The following is a 24935-nucleotide window of genomic DNA, read 5'->3' on the forward strand; positions in this document are numbered from 1 at the left end:
AAGCAGAGGGGATACAGGCGGTCTGTTAGGAGACAGAGGATGGTGGAGGGGAGAAAGAGGCCTCAGAATTTTTGTCTTCTTTCAATTGTTGGTACATCTTGGTTAATTTGGAAATGGCATTTTTGTAAAGAGATGATTTTAGAGTTCTGGATATGCTTGGAAGCCTCAAGATATCAATTGAAATAGGCATCCCATTCAGTTTTGTTTTGTTTTGTTTTGTTTTGTTTTTTAGAGCCATGGTCTTCTAATGTGGATCTAAGAAAAGCAAGTTGGGGAGATTGGCCATTAGGATTCTAAATCAGTTTTGGTTAAGTTGGTTTAATTAGCTAACAATGCTTGTGAGGAGGGGCCAGAGGTTTTAAACATAAAATCTCCTGGGGTCCCAGAAGGACCCTCCTGAGAAAATGTAGCTGACTAGGGTCCCATTACTCAAAACCAGAGTTTCAGATAACGGAAAATGACTCATCAAGAAGAACAATGCCTTCATTTAAAAACAAAACAAAACACAGATCCTGAATAAGGTTGAAAAGCTCAACTAAGAAGAGGATGGTCTGAGAGGAGATTTGCCAACCAAAAGAGAAAAGACAACTCAGAATCAGAGTACCAGGGGCAAAGGGGTACCTCACATGGTTCTGGGAGTCCTTTGTTCCTCAGGGGTTCATCTCCTCCAGGTCCCTTCGTGGTCACCATGCAATGTTGGTCTTAATAAACAAAAAATGCCACTATCTTACCAGCAAAATGAGTTTATTTGAGAATAGCAGAGGAATCGTAATTTTGGACAAGCAAACAGTAAACAAGTGGAGAGAATAGAGGAGAGGGGCTTATTTTTACAGGAAAAGGGGAGTGGGGAAGTGGGATGGCTGTCTCGCTGTATTCTCACTGGTTGGGCTGTTGCTAAGCAAAGAGAAGTTTTTCCTTCCTCCTCCTGAGGCTTGTAAAGTAAGCTGTTTTCTACTGAAGAATGTCAAGTACACTTGATTTTACTATTAATATAGGCCTGATGTTACTATTATTATTTATGTGAAGTACAATTATTAGTATTTTAAATATTATCACTAACCCAATTCTTTATTATTATTATTATTAACTTGGTTTATAAAATCTAAAAATCCGAGATTCATAGTTATAAAGTCAAAGAATCCTCTGGAGCTTATTTGAGGAAACTGGCTGACAAGGGATCCTGTCTTCCCGCTCTTCAGAGCCAGAGGCCGTTGCTCCGCATTGTTGGTCCAGTCCAGCGCAGGCCTTGCTCTCAGCTGAGGTCATCACCCGCTTCATTCCTATTTCCCTCGTTGCTACCACAGCCCTGAATATAACACACCGTATTAACAATCATGATGTGTACCTCTTTCTACCCTCTGTAGGGGTGCCTAAATGTGAGTCTTTCACATTATTTTTACCTCCCTTCATGTGATGGGTGGGATCTAGCACATTGCCCGACATGTGGAGAAGACAAAACAGATGCCCTTGTCCCAACAAACATGTGAGGAAATACTTTTTTTCTTTGTTTTATTTATTTATTTGAGAGCGAGAGAAAGAGAGAGCATGAGAAGGGAGTAGGTCAGAGGGAGAAGCAGACTCCCTGCAGAGCTGGGAGCCCGATGCGGGACTCAATCCAGGGACTCCAAGATCATGACCTGAGCCGAAGGCAGTTGCTTAGGCAACGGAGCCACGCAGGTGCCCATAAACAGGTGAGGAAATATTCTAGCCACCCACGTGTGGATAAGGACCTGCGGCAGCTGTGTGCTCTAGCTATGAGATGATTTGGTACAAGTCACCTTATAGTTTTCAAGAATTGTGGAGCTGCTACAAAGCAGGGACAGTCACTCTTCTTCCCATCACAGAAAGTCACTTTTCTTAATATCACTGGCCAGTCAAGTTCAGGGCACAGAATGCATGAGCGGCATTAGCATCCTGGTAGCAATTGCGGACGCATCCCTTCTGGGCTGTCTGTCAGTTTTACATCCGTGCTTCTGCAAGCAGTTGATGCCGATTTTGTTTTTATTGTTATTTTTGAGTTATGATCACTCAATATGGCAATGATTCTGCAGAGGCTGAAGAAGAGGGCTTGTAGGAGAATCTTCTGTGATAGGCGTGAGTGCTGTATCGTTTGTGCCGGTGGAGCTGGGAATCTCTCTTCATCCTTTCCTTAGTCTATTGAGAATCTACATATCTCTTCATCAAACACTTTTGTGGGGTAAGAGCACAAAATAAAATAGAATGGTTTTCATTCTCAAAGGATCCCAAAATGATTATGGTTTTGTAAAGAAAATCACCAAACACATATACTGAATTCACACTACTCTTCTTTGGAAACATAAACTGACACCATAAATCACTTATTTCCACAGTATGATTTCCCTGAAGATCTCCCTTATATTAAGGCGTGGGGGGAGGGGAAAATATACTGGAAATTGACCTTTTGACAAATTCACACTGCAAATATTTATGAAACTATTGGGCTTCTCATATATTACCTTTTATTCCCTTGAGACTTTACTGGCGTCTAGAAAATTCATTTAAACTTTCTCTCATTTATTGTCTAAATAAATACTCCTGTTTTTTTAAGTACTGCTATCTCGGTATGATGGGAAAACAGTAGCTAATGGAACCTGGTACCAATATAGAAAGATGTAACCAGGATAACTGGAAACAAGTCCCGGCAGCTTATACATTGTTTGCTGGGTTATGCTAACCGCTTAATGTAGTTTGGACTACCAAACAAACACAGCAACAATGAAACATATAAACATTTATTTACATTCAAACATATGTGGAAGAGCTTATGCACAGCTAATATGTTCCCAATTTTATGAAGAGGTTATAAAACATTTAGTGAAACATGACTTCATGTCAATTATGATCTACACATAAACGAAGCATCTCATAGCAGCCACGATGGCCTGAATAAAGGCTTGTCACAGTATATCTAATATGCATGCACAAGGAGTTGAGACTGGTAATAAGCTAAAAAACAGTCATTTCATGATTTTTATATCCACAGATTATCCCAGAGTGTGATGGGTATTACTTCCTCACTAACTCTTAAATGACAGAACTCAACTTCCCCAAAATCCTCACAAAGAAAAGGCGAGAGGAAATAACATATTTTAAAAGACTTACGTTATCATAAAAGTATTATTTTTGAATAGACTTTATAATGTGTTTCCTGTATCTTCACATTATTACCTCATATAAAACTTTTTCGTCAGCTGTCTTGTTTTCCTTGGGTTACAAGGTCATCAAAGCTCATCATTGCTTGGCATGCATGTTTTGGAACACAGGTCTGGCCAAAGCCGAACCAGCACTTGGCCATTTTTGCACAGATGGGCTTATATGTAACCAGCCAAGTAATGATATGTTCACTGAGCACCAGGTGTTGGTGATGAAAATGGGTGCAGTCAAAAAATGTAAGGCTACTTACATATATTCCGGTTTGGGAATGGTATCTCACTCAGTAATGTGAGCCTGAGTAATTGATATTTTTCTGGTTTATATGGGTGGGAGGTGGGAAGAAGATTCCGTGGCAGCAATAGAACAAACAGAAGTTTCCTGATATACCTTATCATGGTCTGAGTAGACTGACCCAACTGCCTTGAAAAGTATAATGAAAATAACACTCATCAGTCCTCTACTGCCATGCCTTGAGGTATACCAGCTACCTGGCCGGGATTGAAAAACCATGTTCGTGGGGTGCCTGGGTAGCTCAGTGGGTTAAAGCCTCTGCCTTCGGCTCGGGTCATGATCCCAGGGTCCTGGGATCGAGCCTCACGTCGGGCTCTCTGCTCCACAGGGAACCTGCTTTCTGCCCCCTCTCTCTCTGCCTGCCTCTCTGCCTACTAGTGATTTCTCTCTCTGTCAAATAAATAAAATCTTTAAAAAAAAAAAAAGAAAAAGAAAAACTATGTTCGTGACATTGGGCCCCAACACAGAAAGTCACGGGGACATTGCACAAAATCCATAAGTTATAAATTATAACTCATTAGGTTGAATGGCTTAGATAAAGCCTCTAGCAGTACAGGATAGTTAGCAACAGAACCCCAGACACCTGGTTTTTGTAGTTACTGTTCTAAGTGGAAAGTTGTAGTCTGTACCCCTGAGTAACATAAAATTAATGTTTTCCTAGCCTTCCACTGCAGTGAAGAAGTAAATTTTTTTGCAGAAGTCACTATAGTTAATGAGGACTTAGGTCTATATATATGACTAGAGTAACTTCATGCAGTTTAATGCACCAGCAGATGGAATGGGATAGGTCTATGAAATAGAACACATTGTGTTATACGTGATAGTCGCCTAGGTCTCAGTTTACTAGATATTTCATTGCATGTGTTTGCTGTCATTCATGAACTTAAATTGAAGCCTACTGTTTTATATGTGCAGAGTTAGACGAGGTTGTCTAGATTTATGGGTCATTTCAGGTGTGAGCTACCTGCTGAGATGAGTACAATGTCAGGGGGCACATTTTGTGGTTGGTTTGTTTTCAGCGTGACTTCCTGTTGAAGCATCATGATTTAGATGCTTTCTCCAGGTTCATTATAAACAACTTTTTTTCCCCCCAGCAAATTTTATAACATAACCATAAATATCTCCTCTGGGCTAATGCTTGATATATGAGATCATGGGCAGAAGACATTCTAGGGGAGGTTGTTTTTCATACTGATAATTTTCCCTTCAAATGTACTCTCTAATGCCAAATAGTAGTGTTAACTATGTAAACATACAAGTATTGAAATGGGAAGATATATTAATATAACTTTTTAAGTGTATAACAGATTGAAAGATTAGCTAAGAATCTGCTATCCTTCATATAATTAAATGGATATTACTTACACCAAGTACACATACATTTATTAAGAGGAGCTATAAATCAGAAAAAAAAGGAATTAAAGACACAAATAAAATTCCATAACTTTAGGGCATCGCTAATATTTATACTATTATTTTCATTCTGTTGACCACATTTTGGCAAATTAGCTGGAGAGAAAATAAATGTTGTCTAAAGTAAAGAACACACTGCTGGCTTCAGAAACACTCCTTGAGACCTCTGCTGAAGGTCAGGTAACCAGACTGGGTTAGCAGACTGGGGTTGGGCATGTCTTCGCTCTTGACATGGAGAGGTCTTTTACTGAACAGCACACTGGTCATTGCCCGTGCTCGAGTCAGCACCAGGGGACCTCAGGTTCCAAAAGGAGGGTCACAAGGTGTTTGTGTATTGTGTTCTTGTCTCTAGAACTAGGCTTATATGTGTTATTTCTAAACTTATAACATCACTCACCAACTTAAAGTCATTCACGGGCCACTCTTTCCCCTTAAGCTACAGCTGAGCCTCCCTGGAGAGGTGCAACACCCTCTCTGGTCTAACCTCTGGCTGCTGCTCCAGCCTGGTCTTCTGCCATGATCCCCCAGGACTTTCCACCTCTCAAAAACAACTTCCAAAATGTACTCCTCTAGGCTGGTGCCCACGAGATGATACTGGCCTTTTGGGTCAGTTGTCTTTATTTCAAATACTTTATCTAAAAAGAGTGCATGCCCTGTGTAACAATTCAAATAAGAAATAAAGAAAATAAATGTTTTTCTCCTCTCTCCCAGTTTCCAGATCCCAAGATGGTTAATGTGAACTTTTTTCTGTGTATTCCTCTATAAATTTTTCTGGACTCATTTTATTTTTTAAAATTTTATTTTTTTAAAGATTTATTTGTTTATTTGAGAGAGAGAGAGAGAACATGCACAAGGGGAGGAGGCAGAGAGAAAGAATCTCAAGCAGACTCTGCGCTGAGTGTTGAGACCAAGGATCTCGTGACCTTGAGATCATGACCTGAGCCAAAACCAAGAGTCAGATGCTGAGCTGAGTATTTTATTGTGTTTTTTCTCTTAAAATGGTAATAGTGCTATATTCCATCATAACTTTTCTCACATAATGGCAGTTCTTAGAACATTTTTAAGATCAACACATGCAGAGACCAAACATTCATTTTAATATCTGCATACTATTCCATAACATAAATATTAAGTAAATCCACTTCTGTTGGTTTCCATTTTTTTCCTTTGGACTATGCTAAAGCAAAATCTTCATAAATAAATTATTATACCCTAGTACTGTTATTTTTGTGCGACAGAATAACCAAATGAAGCTGCATGTGTGTTTAACATTTTTGTCCGAGCTGCTGTGATGGTTTCCCAAAAAGGCTGAGACATCCCCCACTTGTTGACATGATCTCACTTAATGCACATAAACTAGCAGCAGATCCTTCGTTTTTGATGAAGTCCCTTTGGGAAACGGCAGGTCATCATTGCTCTTAATTTGCATTTTTCTGCCCACAAAGTCAGGCATCTTTTCACGTTATTAGCCTTTTGCATTTTCCTTCCCTAGATGGACCGTCTTGTGTTGTTTGGTATTGAATTGGATAGTTTTCTATTTTGTGAAGTAAATGGCAGCAGTACTTTTCACGAATATGTATATTAACCATTTGTCTACAAGATAGTGTGTAAACATTTTTGTCTTTTATATTACAGAAGTTTTTGAAATACGGAGCATTTTCCTTTATGTAAGGAAAGACTTACTCAGTTGATATCTATCCAAAGAAGCTCTCCCCACCACTCCCCTTGCAATTGATACGATTTTCCAGGTTGTTTTTCTTTCACTATTATATTAAACTTTTTGTTGTTTGTTTTCATATTTAGATATTTAACTTATTGGAAATCTTTTCTGCAATGATGTCCATTCATTCACTCCCACTATTGGCTATTTAGTTGTGCCCACATAATTTATTAAATAGCCCATCCTTGCTTCATTGAATGAAAATGCCCTATGTACTTACAGATATTTCTAGATTCTGTTTCACTGGCCTATTTATGTATTTCTATGTGAATACCATATTTCATTGGCTAGAATAGAATAGAATTGAATTGAATAGAATGCTTAGAATGGTGTAATCATTGTAGCACCTGCTAGGGTGTACCTCTTACTCTCATTATTCAAAAAAGTAAATTCTCATACGTTTATTTTTCATGTGATTCTTTTCAGCAGTCTTTGTGTTCAATCTCCCTCTCTCCCACCAAAATAATTCCACCTAGGATTCCCATATGACTGGCACCAAAATTTTATGTAAATACTAGGACTTGTGTGTAATCGATAATGACCCTTACATTCAAGCTATTTGGCCTCTTCATTTACTGGATTCTCTACTTGTAAATACTCATAATAAGTCCTTTACCTTTCCTGCTGAATAAATATACCAGTTATTTTATAGATTTTGTCAACATTAGCAAAGAGATTGTTTCTCTATTTCCATTTCAAGCTGGGCTTTGCTAATATGAGGAAAAAACAATTAATTTTTTACTATATATGTTTATCCAGCTAATTAACAAAAATTTCTCATTAATTTTCACAACTTTTAATTGAGTCTCTTGGGTTTATTAGGTATGCCATCATGTCATCTGGAAACAAGGACAAATTTGTCATTTTTTTTTAAGTTGACGATATGTATCCTATTTTCTTTTCTTGTTCAGCCATGGATAGCAAAGGTACAGGTGAGCACTTTCCTTTAGTGCCTGATTATTATTGCTGTTTTGATAAACGACTTTATTGTATTTATGGTAGCTGACTTTTATCATATTTAATGTAGCTGAATTTTCTTTTTTTATGTAGGATTTTATGTAAAATGGCTTCTAAGTTTGATTATGTGGTTTGGATTTACCATTGACATATTCTCATATACCTCCTTTAAATTTTGAATAGCATGAATTAAATTGATGAATTTATTAAGGTTGAATTTGAAATACCCTATTCTTACCTTACTTATTATAGTCACCACTGCCTGGAAATGTATCACATTCACTTGTTTATTGTGTTTTCGCCATTCTAGAATGTACGTACTATGACTTTTTTTTTTTTAAGATTTTATTCATTTATTTGACAGAGAGAGAGAGATCACAAGCAGGCAGAGAGGCAGGGGGAAGCAGGCTCCCCGCCGAGCGGAGAGCCCAATGTGGGGCTTGATCCCAAGACTCTGAGATCATGACCTGAGCCAAAGGCAGTGGCTCAACCCACTGAGCCACCCAGGTGCCCCTGTACTATGACTTTTATTTGCTACTTTATCCTTACCACCTAGAATAGTATGTGGCACAGAAATGATAATACATATTTGATAAATAAGTAAACAAATGTTCTAGGTACATTCATATTTTAATATATTGCTGGATTTAATTTGTCAAAAATTTATTTTGAAGCTCTGTATCATTATTCATGAGTAAATTGGTATATAGTTTTACTTCCTGGTAGCTTTATTGGCCTTTTAAATTAAACATATGCTAGTTTCTTCGTATGAGTTAGGTTGTTGTTTTATATTATTCTGATTTGCATTTATTTGGATAGTTGACAATTTGCTGTAGCTCACAGAAACTCTTTTATGTTGTTTTTGATTTCTCTCTCTTTTTTCTCTGTTTATGATTAACATATTGATGTCCTCATTCACATTCATGGCTGTGATCTTTTCCTTCATGCTGCCCTTTTTATTAATAGGTCTTCTCTCCCTTTGGTCTTGGCCAATATGTGTTTTTTTTGTTTGCTTGTTTATCTTTCAGTTCTTAATTAAATTATAAAATTCTTAAAATATATTCTGAAATTACATCTAAATCTGATTGAAACGTTTAATTGTGTCCTAGTTATATTTCCTTAAGAATTTTCTTCAAATGAAAGAAAATAAATTCTTCCTACAGGCCTAACTGACTGCTCCCACAGCTCCCAGCGAGCAGTTGCAGCATCTGGGGGTCGAGGGGGGTGGGGGGGGCTCTGCTTGGTCCCTCCTAGTGGTGGCGTGTAACTGCCTGGGAGACTTCCCCTCACACACAGACAGTCACAGATGCCTTCTCTGAGAATGGTTTGCGTTTTGTAATGACAGTCCTGATTAAGAAGAGCTGTCTACACTATCATTTCTTCATAATCTCTGCTTCATTTGCTTGATTATGACTTTCTCTTTTTTTCCATGTCTCTTTTCTACCAGATTATGTAGTCTCAGGGATGAAATTGTCCTCTGTCTTTGTCCTTCCAACATCACATACATGTCTCATAAAAAAATTGGGATAGATGGCTAACTATGTTATCTTAGTGGCAGTCTTATGCTTCAAAAGGTTTGATGTTCCTCCCTTATTATTCCAGTTACTATGAAAGATAGACAGGATATTAATCTATTTCACTCTCAGACTGACCAGGCAATGGTATATACATATATATATGTATACACACACACACACACACATACGTACACACATACACACACACGTGTACATATATGTGTGTATTTATTTATAAGATATACATGCACACACCTGTCTATATATATTCCATAAATAAAATGGCTAGTTGGGTTTTTATTTTTTCCATTTGTAATCGGTTATGCTGACATGGAAAAAAAAATACTTAGTGTTATACTTAATGGTGAGAAACTAGAGGCTTTCTCACTAAAATCGGGTACAAGCCAAGGATGCCCTCCTGCAAAATCCCTTTTTAAAATCTTACTGGATGAGCTTGTTAATGCAGGCCGGCAAGAAAAGGAAATAAAGGTATACAGATTGAAAAAGAGGAAATAAAACCATCTTTGCTCAGAGATAGCATGATAATCTATGCAGAAAATCTAAAACAATCAGCAAAAAAAACCCCGTTTTTTAGTTTTATAATAACCATATTCATAATTGTTTATAGCAGCCTTATTCATAACAGAATAATTATTATAATTCCCAAATGCAGAAGCAACTACGATATCCTCAGTAGATGAATGGATTGATAAACTGTGTCACATCCAGACACTAGGATATTATCCAGGGCTAAAAATAAGTGAGCTGTCAAGCCATGAAAAGACATGGAGGAAATTTAAATGCATGTTTCTAAGTAAAAGAAACCAATCTGAGAAGCCTACAGACTATATGACTCCAACTCTATGGCTTTCTGGAAAAGGCAAACTGCGCACACCTTAAAATGATCAACGATTGCCAGAGGATATGTAGAGGGATGAACCGTTAGAACACTGAGGATTTTTAGGACAGTGAAAAGCTCTATGACATCTATATCTATATATCATGATACCACATATATGTGTATGTATGTATGTATGCATGTATATATGTGTATATATCTATGTCCATGTCATTGTACATTTGTCCAAACCTATAGCTTGGATATAGAGTAAAAAAACACCAAGAGCTCACACTGCTGTGAAGTACAGGCTGGGCGATGACATGCGACTGTCGGTTCGTCAGCTGTAACAACTGTCCCACTCTGGTGGGGGATGTCGAGAACAGGGGAGCCTGTGTGTATGCGGCGTGGGAGGGTATGCGTTATCTCCATACCGTGCCCTCCGTTTTGCTGTGAACCTAGAATTCTTCTAAAAACTATCTTAATTAAAAAAAAAAAAAAAAAAAAGCAAAACAAACCACTCCTGGGAAGCTGGGTGGCTAGTCGGGGAAGCATCTTCCTTCAGCTCAAGTCATCGTCCTGGGGCCTGGGATCGAGTCCTGCATCAGGCGTCCGCTCTGTGGAGAGTCTGCTTCTCCCTCTCCCTCTGTCCCAACCCCTCCTTGTGCTCTCTCTCATGCTCTCCCCCCCCCTTTCACTCTCACATAAATAAATAAATAAACAAGTAAATAAGATCACAGAACAAAACAAAACAAGAGACAACCCACTCCTTGTTACCATTTGTTTCCTAATTTTATTCATCTTAGTTTTCCTGGAGATGCACAGTTCATACGTAAATTTACAAATTGTACTTTATTTTCCTTCCTTTACTAATGAGGAAATAAAATAAACTTAGAGAATGTGAGAAACCATTAAAGCACATAAAGCACTTGCCTTTGCCCGGATCGGGCCCGAGCGGAGTGTTTATAGTTGTGTGTGCTGCCTGCAATAAAGAAAACGGGAATAAAAAGAAGCTTTAAATTCTACTTGCCAAAGAAACAAGGACTTTTGAGGAGAAAAAGTTTAGATTTCAAGTCTAAAGTCATTTCAGATGTTTTAAAGCTAGGATTTTTTTTTTTTTTATTGTTCAATATTTCTCTTTGCCTGTAGCCGAAACCAAGTTATATTATCATTTTGTGAATTACTGCTACCGAAAGGTATGTTTCTCTTGCACTTTCCATGCCCAGACCGGACACTTGAACGCTGAGTTGCATTTCCCAGCCTCTGGCTGCTGAAGGGAAGTGACAGCATCATTCTGCCAGTACTTGATCCAGGGGGTGGGACCTGCTTTCCAGCTTGGCAGCAGAGAAGCTCGAACAGCAACAGCAGTAAAGGTTAAGAGGAAGGTGCCGAGCAGCCCAAGGTAGAGGAAAGAACGCTTCACTCCCAGGAACAGAAAAGGCCAAGACGCGGCGTTTCCTGTCAGTTTCCCCTGGGCATGTCCTCGTACCAGGGAGAGTCCTTTCCACTTTCCCTTTTATTTTTATTATTTTAATTCCAGGGCATTTGACGTGCAGTGTTATATCCGTTTCAGATGCACACTACACTGATTGGAGAATTCTGCGCATTACTCAGTGCGCGTCCTGATAAGTAACCTCCTAACCCCCACCCCCATTTCACCCAACCCCCACCCGCCTTCCCTCTGGTGACCATCAGTGTGTTCTCTGGAGTTCTGTTCTATTTTTTCTGTTTTTCTGGTTTTTTCTTTGTTTCTCTATTTTGTTTATTAAATTCCACATATGAGTGAAATCATATTGTCTTTGTCTTTCTCTAAGTTACTCCATTTAACATTATGACACTGTTTAGTTCCATTCATGCTGGTGCAAATGTCAAGATCTCATTCTTTTTAAGACTGAATGATATTCATACACACACACACACACACACACACACACCACAGATATACCTAAATGTATGTACATATATATACCACATCTTCTTTATCCATTCATCTATTGATGGACATTTAGGCTGCCTCTGTGTCTTGCCTACTGGAAATTGTACTGCAGTACACATAAAGGTGCATATAATTTTTTGGAATTAGTGTTTTCATCTTGGGGTAGATACCCATTACTGGATCTAATGGTAATTCTATTTTTAACATTTTGAGGATCTCCCGTACTGTTTTCCACAGTGGCTGCACCAGTTTGCCTCCCTACCCACGGCACACCAGCGTTTCTTTCTCTCCACCTCCTCACCAACACTTGCTGGTTCTTGGGTTGTTGATTTTAGCCATTCTGACAGGTGTGAGGTGATTATCTTATTGTGGTTTTGATTTGCATTTCCCAGATGGTAAGTGATGATGAACATCTTCTCATGTTTCTGTTGGCCATCTGCGGGTCTTCTCTGGAGAAATGGTCATTTTTACCTCGGATTATTTGGTCAGTTTCCATGTTGTGTTGTTTAAGTTCTTTATATATTTTGGATACTAACCCTTTATCAGATGTGTTGCTTGCAGATATCATCTCCATTCAGTAGGTTGCCTCTTGGTTTGGCTGACTCCTTCCTTTGCTGAGCAGAGTTTTATTTTGATGAAGTCCCAACAGTTTACTTTTGCTTTTGTTTCCCTTGCCTCAGGAGACACATCTAGAAAAACGGTGCTCTAGCTGGTGTCAGAGAAATGACTGCCTGTGCTCTCTTCTAGGATTTTTATGATTTCTGGTGTCACATTTAGATCTTTATTCCATTTTGAGTTTGTTTGTGTGTATAGTGTAAGAAGTGGTCCAGTTTCACTCTTTTGTATGTATCTGTCCAATTTTCCCAACACCATTTGTTGAAGACACTGTCTTTTTCCCATTGCATCTTCTTGCCTCCTTTGCAAACGAAGGTAATTGACCATAGAATTATGGATTTATTTCTGGGATTTCTAGTCTGTTACTTTAATCTGTGTGTCTGTTTCTGTGTCAGTACTACACTGTTTTGATTACTACTGCTTTCTGGTATATCTTGATATCTGGGGTTGTGATACCTCCAGTTTTGTTCTTTTTTAAGATTGCTTTGGCTATTCAGGGTCTTTTGTGGCTCCACATAAATTTTAAGATTATTCTAGTTCTGTGAAAAATCCTGTCAGTATTTTGATAGGATTATATTAAATCTATGGATTGTTTTGGGTAGTACGGACATTTCAACAATGTTTGTTCTTCTAGTTCAAGGGCATGGAATATCTTTCCATTTGTTTGTGTCATCTCCAAATCCTTCATCAGTGTTTAACAGTTTTCACAGCCTTTACCCTCCTTGGTTAGGTTTATTCCTGGATATTTTATTAATTATGCCATAATTGTAAATGGAATTATTTTCTTAATTTCTGTTTCTGCTACTTCATTATTATTGTATAGAAATGCAATGGATTTCTGTCTATTGATTTTGTATCCTGAGACCTTACTGAATTCACTTATCAGTGCTGGTAGTATTCTTGTGGAGTCTTTAGGGTTTTCTCTATATCATATTACCTAAGTATCATGCCATCTGCAAGTAGTGTGAACGTTTTACTTCTTCCTTATCCATTCTTTTTGTTGTCTGATTGTTATGGCTAGGATTTCCAATACTATATTGAACAAAAGTGGTGAGAATGGATGTCCTTGCCTTGTTCCTGACCTTACCAGAAAAGCTCTCAGTTTTTCACCATTGAGTATGATGTTAGCTGTGGGTTATTCACGTATGGCCATTATTATGTTTAGGTATGTTCCCTCTAAACCTACTTTGTTAAGGGTTTTGGTTGTAATGCTTTGTCAAATGCTTTGTATAGCATCTGTTGAAATGATCATATGGTTTTTATTCTTTCTCTTGTTGATGTGATGTATCATGCTGATTGATATGCAAATATTGTACCACCCTGGCAACCTAGGAATAAAATCTGCTTGATAATGGTGAATGATTTTTTTAATGTATTGTTGGGTTTAGTATGCTAGTATTTTATTGAGGATTCTTGTAGCTGTGTTCATCAGAGATATTGGCCTGGAGTTCTCTTTCCTGTGGTGTCTTTATTTGGTTTTGGTATCAGGGTCATGCTGGCCTCATAGAATGAATTTGGAAACTTCATTCCGTGAGAATAGGTATTAAGTCTTCTTTAAATGTTTGGTAGAGGGCTGTCTGGGTGACTCAGTTGTTAAGTGTCTACCTCCGGCTTAGGTCATGATTCCAGGGTCCTGGGATTGAGCCCCTCGTTAGGCTCCCTGCTCGGCCAGAAGCCTGCTTCTCCCTCTCCCTCTCCCACTCCCCCTGCTTGTGTTTCCTCTCTCACTGTGTCTCTGTCAAAGAAATAAATAAAATATATTTTTTAAAGATTTTATTTATTTATTTGACAGAGAGAGATCACAAGCAGGCAGAGAGAGAGGAGGAAGCAGGCTCCCCGCCGAGCAGAGAGCCCGATGCGGGGCTTGATCCCAGGACCCTGAGATCATGACCTGAGCCGAAGGCAGCGGCTTAACCACTGAGCCACCCAGGCGCCCCGAAATAAATAAAATCTTAAAAATAAAATAAAATGAAGAAATGTATCATAGAAGGGCACCTGGGTAGCTCAGTTGGTTAACCATCTGCCTTCGGCTGAGGTCATGATCCCGGAGTCCTGAGATAGAATCCCACATGCCCCACATCAGGCTCCCGGCTCAGTGGGGAGTCTGCTTCTCCCTCTGCCTCTCCCCCTGCTTGTACTCTCTCTGTGTGTCAAATAAATAAATGAAATCTTTAAAAAGTAAAGTAAAATAAAATAAAATAAAATGTTTGTTAGAATTCACCTGTGAAGCCAACTGGTTCCAGATTTTTGGTTTTTTTTTGAGTTTTTTGGTTACTGATTTCATTTCATTTCTGGTAATTGATCTGTTCAAATTTTCTATTTTATCTTGATTCAGTTTTGGGAGATTATGTTTCTAGGAACTTACTCATTTCTTCTAGGTTTGTTGTCCAGTTTGTTGGCATGTAATTTTTCATAATATTCTCTTACAAACCTTCATATTTCTGTGGTATTGGTTTTTATTTCTAATCTTCCATTTTTGACTTCGTGTATTGGAGTCTTCTGTCTCTCTCTTTCTCTCTTTTCTGATGAGTGTGTCTAAAGATTTATCAATTGGTTGATCTTTTCAAAGAAACAGATCCTGATTTCTTTGCTCTGCTGTATTGTTATATAGTTTATATTTTACTTATTTATGCTCTAATCTTTATTATTTCCTTCCTTCCATGGGTTTTGGAATCTTCTTCTTTTTGTATCTCCTTTAGGTGTAAGAACAGGTTGGTTTTTTGGAGACTTTTCTTGCTTTTTGTTCTTCTTTTTGTATCTCCTTTAGGTGTAAGATTAGGTCGGTTTTTTTGAGATTTTTCTTGCTCCTTGAGGTAGGCCTATATTACTCTAACCTCCCTTTTAGAACATCTTTTGCTGCATCCCAAATGTTTTGGACTGTTGTGTTTTCCTTTTTGTTTGTCTCCATGGGTTTTTTAATTTCATCTTTGATTTCTTGGTTAAGCCATTCATTATTTAGTAGCATGTTATTTAACCTTCATGTATCTGTGTTCTTTCCAGAGTTTTTGTTTTTTTTCTTGTAGTTGATTTCTAGTTTCACAGCATTGTGGTCAGAAAAAAATGCATGAAATAATTTCAGTTCTTTTGAATTTGTTGAGACTTGTTTTATGGCCTAACATCTGATCTGTTCTGGAGAATGTGTCTTGTATATTTGAAAAGAATGTATATTCTACTGTTTTAGGATGGAATGGTCTGAATATACCTGTTAGGTTCTTTGTTTTGTTTTGTTGTTTGTTTGTTTGCACTGATTGATGTGGATATTACTGAGTTGTATCTGTGGGACAAGTTGAGTTTAGGATTCTCCTACTCTGTCACCTTCCCAGAAGTCCCCCCACTGTCCTTTCTGACTCTTCAAGTCTTTTGACAGCTCTGACACCTGCTGTGTACTCAGCCTTGGGCCCCGGTGTGGGACAAAATGCCTTCAGGTTGTTTACCCTCTGAGGAGTCTGTTAGAAAAGCAGGTGGTGTCAGTATCATAGAACAAGGCCTTCCCAGGCAGTAAGAGCAGGATAGGAGCAAAGGGTAACATGGAAATCCCTCTCACCAGTCCTAGGCAATCAGGAAGATTCTGAGGGCTGATGACTTGTAAGCTGAGCCATGAAGGACACTTGGGTGTTTCGAGGGCAAAGGTAGGAGAAAGTCCATGTTGGGAGATCCTGTGTGTAAGGAATCAAAGGCAATAGAACACACACAGCCTTTAGGGCAGGAAAAGGGTCTTTATGGCTGAAATGGGAGTGGGGGGGGGGAGGGAAAGATGGTGAGGCTGATACTGGAAAGCCTCCGAAGGCCTTGCTCAGGGCAGCGTGCTTGAGCTGAAGCATATATAAGCAGAAAAAAATGACAGGATTCAACAATCTTTTCACATTATTTGCCATTATTGAATAGAATGAGGGCTTTTTTTCACATTTAGAAATAAATGTAAAATAACTGCCAATTTCTAGAGAATGCCTAGAAATCAGTGGGAGCACAACTCATCCAGTGATGGTGAGTCACTGGAAATTTTCAAAATTATGACCTGTCCCCTCAGTTCCTTGCAAATGATATCCAGCTAACAGATACTTGTTTATGTGTCCTCTCCTGGAGGTCGGCTGTGTATTCAGCGGTGGAGGATTACAAAAGGAAATGCTATGTTAACGACAAAATATTGTAACATCTTATTTTATTTATCTGAGGACAGAAGCTGGAGAGCTTTGCCTAAATAATGAAACCAGCAAAGGCTGTGATGCCTTTATGTGCTTTCAAGCCGACACATTATGAGAGCCTGTGAAACCTTTAGCTTCTAAAGGAAATAAAGAACAGCCAGAATAATGAATATTGTCTTTTATAGTCTGGCTAGGCTACAAAATTTAAGGAGAAGATATACTCATCTTGTACACTGAGCCGATGATACCACATAAGTAACTACTGTTGTGGCTGGAGGGAAGTTACGTGCCCAAGCATGGTGGGAATGGCGACAGAAATGCAAGGAAAGTGAGCAACCACTAGTCAAGTGTATGCCAGACCTGGAGAAAGAATGCCTGCGGTACTGGGTAAACCGTTAACCAGATTCTCCTGAACCAGCCAGGAATTCCTGGGAGAAAATTCGATGTTATGAAAAGATGGGTCCTCTGTCGGTCAGGGCCTCTCAGCTCACATTCAGGGGGCCCGTCCCCTACGGAATAAATACAACCCGATGGCAGCCCCTATATTCCAGAAACGTTGGAGTCAAGGACCTTTAAGGGATGCTGAGAGCAGGATAACATTGCACAAACGCTGAGAAACATTGATGACGATAGTCAAAGCATTTGCTGTCAAAATTCTCCAGTGATAGGGCACAACCCTTGCAGTGAAAGCCTTCTCAAGATAATAAAGAAAAAAGAAAATCCTGTTTTCCATTCTGAAAGCTAATGTGGAAATTTGTCTTGGAAGTTTCTGTGCACTGCTAAGTTAAATCAAAAACCTGTTTTGAAAGGGTGATCCTTCAAAGTTGGCGACGAAAAACTAGTCAGAATGCACACACTCTGTGCCACCCTGTCAGTCCTCGTCAGTGGGGAGACTGGCACACCCCCAGGCTTTCAAAGCACCAGCCTGAGTCTGATGGGCTGGGATCCGTGCTTCTATGCACGAGGAATCACGCAGTTCGCATTATGCCTCTGCCCAAGCCCAGTGCACTCCAGCGGGTCTGAACCCGCAGCGGGAGTTCTTACACACCGTTGTTCCCCTGCTCACTGCCCTATCTTCTCTGCCTGCCAGACTCTTACCTTGTAAGACCCAGTGCACACGTCTTCAAAAGCAAAATCTCATTCCCCCACAAGCTGGTCATTCTTCTCTCATCCCCATGGCTCAGGCATCTGTAGGAATTGGCCACTTTTGTGTGTGTGTGTGTGTGTGTGTGTGTGCAAATGTTTGTTGAAGTGTCTTTCTCCTCCAAGCTTATGGATTCTTTAAGGGATTTTGTTTACCTGTGGATCTTCAGACACTGCTCAAGCCCGGGCCAGGAGAAAATATTGCACTTTATTTTTCTTTTCGTTTCTTTTTCCTTTTTTCTTTCCTTTCCTTCCTTTTTTTTTTTTTTTTTTTTTTAATTTTTAATGGGTAAACATTGGGGGGAAAAAATCCCTGGAAGCATGGCTATTGCTTACAGAAGATATAATAACTTAGGTAACCAGGATGACAGGCACAGGTGGATCCAGGGCACAAAGGCCATTGCTGGAACTCTGTCTTTCTGTCTGTTATTTCTGTTCTCTTTTGAACACTGGCTTGGTTCTCAGACAGGTTCTTTCTCTGTCGTTGCGGTGGGGGAATGTTCTGTTCTGACTGAGTTGGCCATCTGTACACCCCGGACTAGGGACTAGAAAGGGAGGTACAAAGATCTGAGCACGTCTGAGCAATTACCTGGGGAGGGGAAGGGGGATCATTTTCTGCGACTTTGCTTATTTCTAAATGTAAGTTTGTACCCCTTCACCACCCCCAACCTGTCACATCCCTCCCCCACTCTGGTAACTGCCAGTCTGTTCTCTGTATCTGTGAGTTCCATTTTTTTGTTGTTCTGTTTTTGTTTTTGTTTTTGTTCTTTTTTCTTGTCTGAACAAAGCCATCTATTAAAACCATGCATTTCAAAAGCATCTGTAATGACTTCTGATCTTCTTCTTTACTCATCAGGAATCCTTTGAAATGCTCAGCAATGTTGAACAACTGCCCCCACCCCCGTTTATCCCTAAAACAATAACTAGATGACTGAGCGTGTTACAGTAGAATAAACTTCTGGTCAGGCACATGGAAGAACTCCCAATCCAGGTGTGGATGAGGAAGATAAGCAGGGTGATATCTATAGCTTTGATTTTGAAGTTAGACTTCTTGAAGGCATGTGGCATTAAAACCTGTGTAATTGTTTATATTTAGTAGCAATGGGAAACGTGGGAAGTCCACGTGGGTTTATTTATATACGTATCTGAAGGCTTAAGCTGCTCATGTGGACTGAGCCCAAACCACCACTGCTGTGATTAATGGGAAGAGTCACATCTGGTACTTGAAGGATTGTCCCGCAGGATCAGTAAGAATTTAAGACAATTTTAGGTGTAGAATCGGTTGCTTATCTACTACCGTGGGGGTCAGAATTGTTTTAAATTTAAAAACTTTTTGATTGTAGAAAGATTTTACAATTCATACATTTTGACTCTAGAATATCTCCGGGACTGTATACCTACACCTTATCATTAAAAAAACAAACAATGATCTTGCAGTGAAAAGTATGAACAGTGACACCGAGTTGGGCAAATATAGACGAAATAATGTCACGCCAATGCATGTCAGGTTTTGCCATAAATAAAAAGTTACTGGCATATTTAGAGAGAAAACTTTGTGTTTTCAGAGCAATTTTTATTTGTATTACTTATTATATATTAGCCCAGGAAATGGACCTACTTTTAACTTTGGTAATAAGATAAAAATTCTAAAATACTTTTGAGATTTAACAATAGCTGTAGTGATATGAACGTAGAAATACCGCGGACCTGGCCAGTGGTGACATTAGAGAGCCACGTGCTTGCTGGCTTGACATTGAAGACTTTCTGCTGCGTAGAATGGGCTTGCCGTGTGCATGCACACCTGCCGTGGATTTCTGTGAGTTTCTGTGCATATAATGCACGCATTCGTAATTAACCCACGCAGGGCCATGGAGGAGGCATACACCCTCCCTTAAGGCTTTGGCAGTGGTCATGGTGTGGACAGTCAGCAGCTGTCCTTCTCGTCAAGTACTGACATAGTTTCCTTTTTTATGGGAATATATCGACTTTTCTTTCTTTGTTAACACCTTATTAAGAGAAAACAAACTTGTTAGTGAACCCAGTAACAGGCTTATTAGCTTTTGAGATTCTGTTTGTTTAAGTGTAACCTGATGTTATGACAGACATTGTTAAATTAACAAAATCTACAAGTAAAACAAGTTGCAGAGTTATTTTGTATCCAAAATAACGGAACTAACTTCTGGAGTTACATAACACAAAGTGAGCGTAGGAGGCAAAATGCTCTCAGGTCACAGGGAATAGGCTTCGGCATGGCTCAGTCACCGACTGTCCTTAGGAACCAAGTGGAGAGTGTGGCAATCACGCCGTGCGTCAGGCTTTGGCTTGGGGAAAATGAAAGCTATAACATGAACATGAATAATAATGATTATTATCCATAATGATGGATAATAAGACTGAAAACTATCCATTGTTCCTTCCAAAAGGATGTGATCTAACCTGATGAGGAACTGTTAGAGCCTCCAGTGGGGATCTCTGTTTGTTGCTGGCTACTGACAGAAGCTTTAGCTGTGAGATGCCTTTATATTGAGTCTAAGTGAAAAGTTGTCTGTTGTAACTTGCTAAGTGTGAGGCCCTCTGATAGAGATGTAATGTGCTCCTTACCAGTTTTCTCATAAATAGTAACAATGGTCCCTCTGATTTGAAAATTTAATCTTTTAATAGGTCTATTTGAGTTTAAACTCAATATACCAACATTATAATATAATATATATAGCAATATATAAATTGCAATATATATTACAATTTATTATATATAATACATATATTATGCCATATATATATATGTATGTGTATATATATATATATATATATATATATATATATATAATGCTGCTTGATTCTAGAATCCCCCGCCCTTCCCCTCTCTGTGTGGTATACTGGGCTTTTGGGCTGGCCGTGGCAAACATCAGCTCCCAGACTCCCTGTCCTTGCTTCAGGCAGGCTTTGCCCAGGGGAGACCTAGTGGGAGCTGGTTATTCAGAGAGAAGGCAGAAGATGCCAGGGTATTTTTTGCTTTCTCTTCAAGAAGCATTTCTGGGGGCAGGTGGGTGTCTCAGTCAAGTAAGTGTCTGCCTTTGGCTCAGGTCACGATCCCAGGGTCCTCGGATCGAGCCCTGCAGGCAGCCCGCTTCTCCTTCTCCCTCTACTGCTCCCCCTGCTTGTATTTTCTCACATGCTGTGTGTTGTGTGTGTGTATGTGTAAAATAAATAAGTAAAATATTTTAAAAAATAAAAAAAGAAAGCAGCAATCCTGGCAGTGGCTGCCCCTCTCACCCTCCCAGTTCCAGCAGTTAGCTTCCTCCTCCCCCAGCCGCCCATACTTCTCTCTGCCGGTGGTCCGAGCCCCAGCGCTTCTGATCTCCGGGTGGCTTCCTGCCCTGTGGTGCTGCTACCACCTTGGAAACTAGATCTCAGTATGAAATTCCTGCAGTGGATCTACTGATATGGGCCGTGTTTCCCTAACTTGACTCTGACCCATGCACATGGCCAGTTACTGGTTCAGTAGAAACGACAGATTTACTGCAGCCTTCTAGTAGAAAATGTGCGATCCTTTTATTTTATCAAGAGAAAGATGTGCGTTCCTTGGAGCACATTAACTAAGAAAGATTTGGAGATTAACTCAAATTTAGACACACAACTCAAATTTAGATGAACTCAAAAGACACACACAGTATCTTATTTGGAAAACATACTATGGTTAAGCAGTATCTCTAAAAATCATTAACCTTGGGAAGTTCAATGAAAGCTGTTAGAATGTTCAAGAACAAAGAAGAAGGGTCTCACCATTGTTTTTTCAGGTTTGTAGAACTATCTTGTGCTTGTGACATGCAAGACTTTCCAGACAGTAGTTGTCAGCTCTTTCCATAGAAATTTGGAACACTTTGATTTGTGTTTGGAGTTAACTAATTAGCTTCCGATCCTATAAGTTCCTATACAACTGGGTTCTTGGTATGAATCTGTTTTCAGGTTTTGCTGCCTTATTTATTTTTTCCATAATTACTGTTATTTCCTTCTTTGTGAGAGACATTGGCGTTGAGTCAGGAGTCAGGTGGTAGGGTGGAGTGAGGAGAGGGTGGCTTCTGAAGATGCCACCAACAGCTGAACTGAGATGTTCATGGGTCTTGCCTTGGTGTATACTTCTGGTGTTTATGGGTCTGATTTGGTTAGAGGGTCAGGCCTCCGAAGTCTGCAATGACAGGTGAGTTATGATAAAATATAACTCACTGAGAGCGGAAGGAAAGAATCATAGTCTTGTCTACAGAAATGGTAACAATGTGAGTACGTTTCTATGAACTTAAAGAATATGACTTTGCTGCATTCTGGAAAACACTCATATATCATTGAACATGGTTGCAGTATAAAGCCAAGCTCATTTTCAAAGTCTTATTCTGGGTCCATTTTTTAAATAGTTTATACTATCATTGGAAAAAAGAAAACTGGCCAATCACTGCCGAACCTTCTAACTCTATAGCTAATTAATTATGGCTTCCCAGGATTGAGTATGTGGAGCCAATTAAAATGAGCCGCCCATTGGAACTACAGTTCCAGGCTGGGTAGAAGAATTCATTTAATCTAACAGGACTTGTTTTGTTTTGTTTTGGTTTGGTTTGGTTTCTCTATTTTTGTAGCTGATTTATCTTAAGCTAGCATTTGTAAAAGGTGGGGTGGGTCCCTTAGAGAACCTTCCTTTACCCACATTTAAGGGGACTAGGATTCCCTTCACTAGGAGTCACAGATGCCCTACCCAAGGTAGAATTGTTTTTAAAGGTTTTTCTCCTTTGCTTTGCTTTATTGTCTGTGTATTTTGCATGCAGAATGGAAATATCAAAAGACTACCTACATCTGAGCCTACTGATGGCATAGGGAAGGAAATGACCAGATCACGCTCATGATGAGTCAGAAATTGCGTCACTGCTGTAGGGAGACAGTTCTCCAGAGTTCTCTTGCGTTTCTGCACGTTGTGAGGGAGCCGCCTACTCCCTTCTTGTTCTGGACGACCTTTTCAAGGAGGTCATAGAGAGATCTGCTTATTGTCCAGTATAATAAAGACAGTATCACCCTTCGGTTTGCTTGCAGCTCCTTCTGAAAGATCTGGGTTCCCTAAGCTCAGGTCCTCCCCTGTAGGTAGTTCAGAACCACTTACTTGTAGCACCTAGCTTTTCATCCACCTCATCCCATAGTTGTTGGGGAGCAGGGGAACTGATATGGTCATCGTGCCCATACTTCTTTCTGCCTGAGCTCCGAATCATGCAGTCCTTTGTCTCTGACCCAGGAGTCTCGTGTCTTCTGCCAGCAGCCAGGACACTGCGGCATAGAAACGTGAGCTTGCGAGCAGGGTGAAGTCCCAGACCCTCCCCCGGTCCTGCCAATCAGTCTAGCACCACAGAAGAGCCTCCTTTCTTAAAAACCGGTGGAGAAAGTGTTGAAATTCACTGGTGTGATATCTATATTTAATAAGAGAATTGATAATTTGTATCTTAGTTTAATCAGCTCATGTGAAATACTGGAATTTTCTGAATATCTATAACCATTTATACTATTATCTGTAAGCATCCATTTCCCTCCAATAAAAAGGACTGTGGCTTTTATCTGGCTGGATTTTATCTGGTGTTAGAACAGTTTGTGATTTGTTAGTTGAGCCTCTACCAGTAGTTTTTTGCAAGCTAAGAAAAAATATAAATACTGTCTATTTATCTGTTTATGAAATACCTTCTCAGTAGCCCTGCCGACTCAGCTGTTCTGGAGGAATTACTTTGTGTTACGAGTGGGATTTCTTTCATGTCACAGAAAGTGGTTGCAGCCAGCCCAGTGTATTTTGTAAGGGTCATTCCTGTCCTCCTGCTTTTGTTTTGGCAGTCAGGAATTGCTCTACATCTTTTTCTTAACATCCTTGAACTGGCCTTTGAAGGGTTTGTAAAATTTCTAAAGGTAGCATTCCCTGTTTAGAAAAAAAGGGGGGGTGGGGGGAGAAACTCATCAGTATGATTTCCATGCCACTCCAGGGAGAGATCAGGCTCAGAGACATGACACTATGAACACACCTAAACAGAAGCACCAGCCTCCCTACCTGTCAAAGTAAGACTGTTGTCACCACCTCATCTTTGGGGCCGGGACCGTTATCACATCCTCATCTTTGGGGCTGGGGACCGCAGGCAGGACGACTTGTATGCCCCCTGCTCCGGGTAGGGTAGGCTCTGGCTAACTAGCAGGTATACCATCGGGGACTGGAAGGACCCTTGCAAATAAGAACAGCTGGGTTTGGGACAGTTGTCTAGACAGTGGCACACTTCAGAGATTTGGAGAGCAACACCTGTTACCCAAGACGTGGTATCATTTGCAGATGCAATAAGCGAAGTATGTTACAGCTGTCGTCTTCTGAGAGAATAAGCAGGGTTTACACCCTTTACCACTGATGTCAGTATAACTCGATGGTTCTCAAATGTGTGGTTTCCAGAGCAGTGGTAAAAGTATCACCTGCCAACGTAGTAGAAATGTAAATCATGGGCCCCCTTTGGCAGTACTGAATTAGAAAACTCTGGTGTGGGGTCCAGCAACATCTAGTGTAACACCCCCCACCCCCCAGCCAGGTGATTCTGGTACACCTGGTGATTGAGAACTACAGATGTTAGTCACTGTATCTCAGGTCAGAGAAGAATGAGTTTAGTTTAGTTTCGAGTAGGGAAAGAATAAATGAAGGGTAGTGCTGTCAGATGTATAAAAGGATGATGGTAGAATCTGTTGAAAAAACCTACTGATTTTTTCATTAAAAGTATATATATCTAGGGGTGCCTGGGTGGCTCAGTGGGTTAAGCCGCTGCCTTCGACTCAGGTCATGGTCCCAGGGTCCTGGGATCGAACCCCGCATCGGGCTCTCTGCTCCACGGGGAGTCTGCTTCCTTCCCTCTCTCTGCCTGCCTCTCTGCCTACTTGTGATCTCTGTCAAATAAATAAATAAAAACCTTTAAAAAAAAGAATATATATCTAATGCCCGTTTTCTGCAGGACACTCTTAAGATACAGGTATGAATAAGGGATTCCATAATTCTTCAGCATCTAGATCAGGGGTGGACCATCAGTGATGGCTTATGGACAAAATCCCATTTTCCAAATGTTTTCGTAGGTAAAAACAGAGCGAGGTGTCCATCTGCATGTTGTCTGTGGGTGCTCTCGGGCTGCAGTGAGGATCGAGA

At 39.9% G+C, this 24935-nt stretch overlaps 1 protein-coding gene across 2 annotated transcripts in view; it reads left to right on the forward strand.

Moving 5' to 3' along the window:
* Positions 1-24935, forward strand: part of PRKN (parkin RBR E3 ubiquitin protein ligase) — a 1310068-nt gene that overhangs the window by 721511 nt on the left and 563622 nt on the right. The window lies entirely within an intron of this gene.

This window comes from Neovison vison, chromosome 1, assembly GCF_020171115.1.
Source record: "Neovison vison isolate M4711 chromosome 1, ASM_NN_V1, whole genome shotgun sequence".
NCBI lineage: Eukaryota > Metazoa > Chordata > Mammalia > Carnivora > Mustelidae > Neogale > Neogale vison.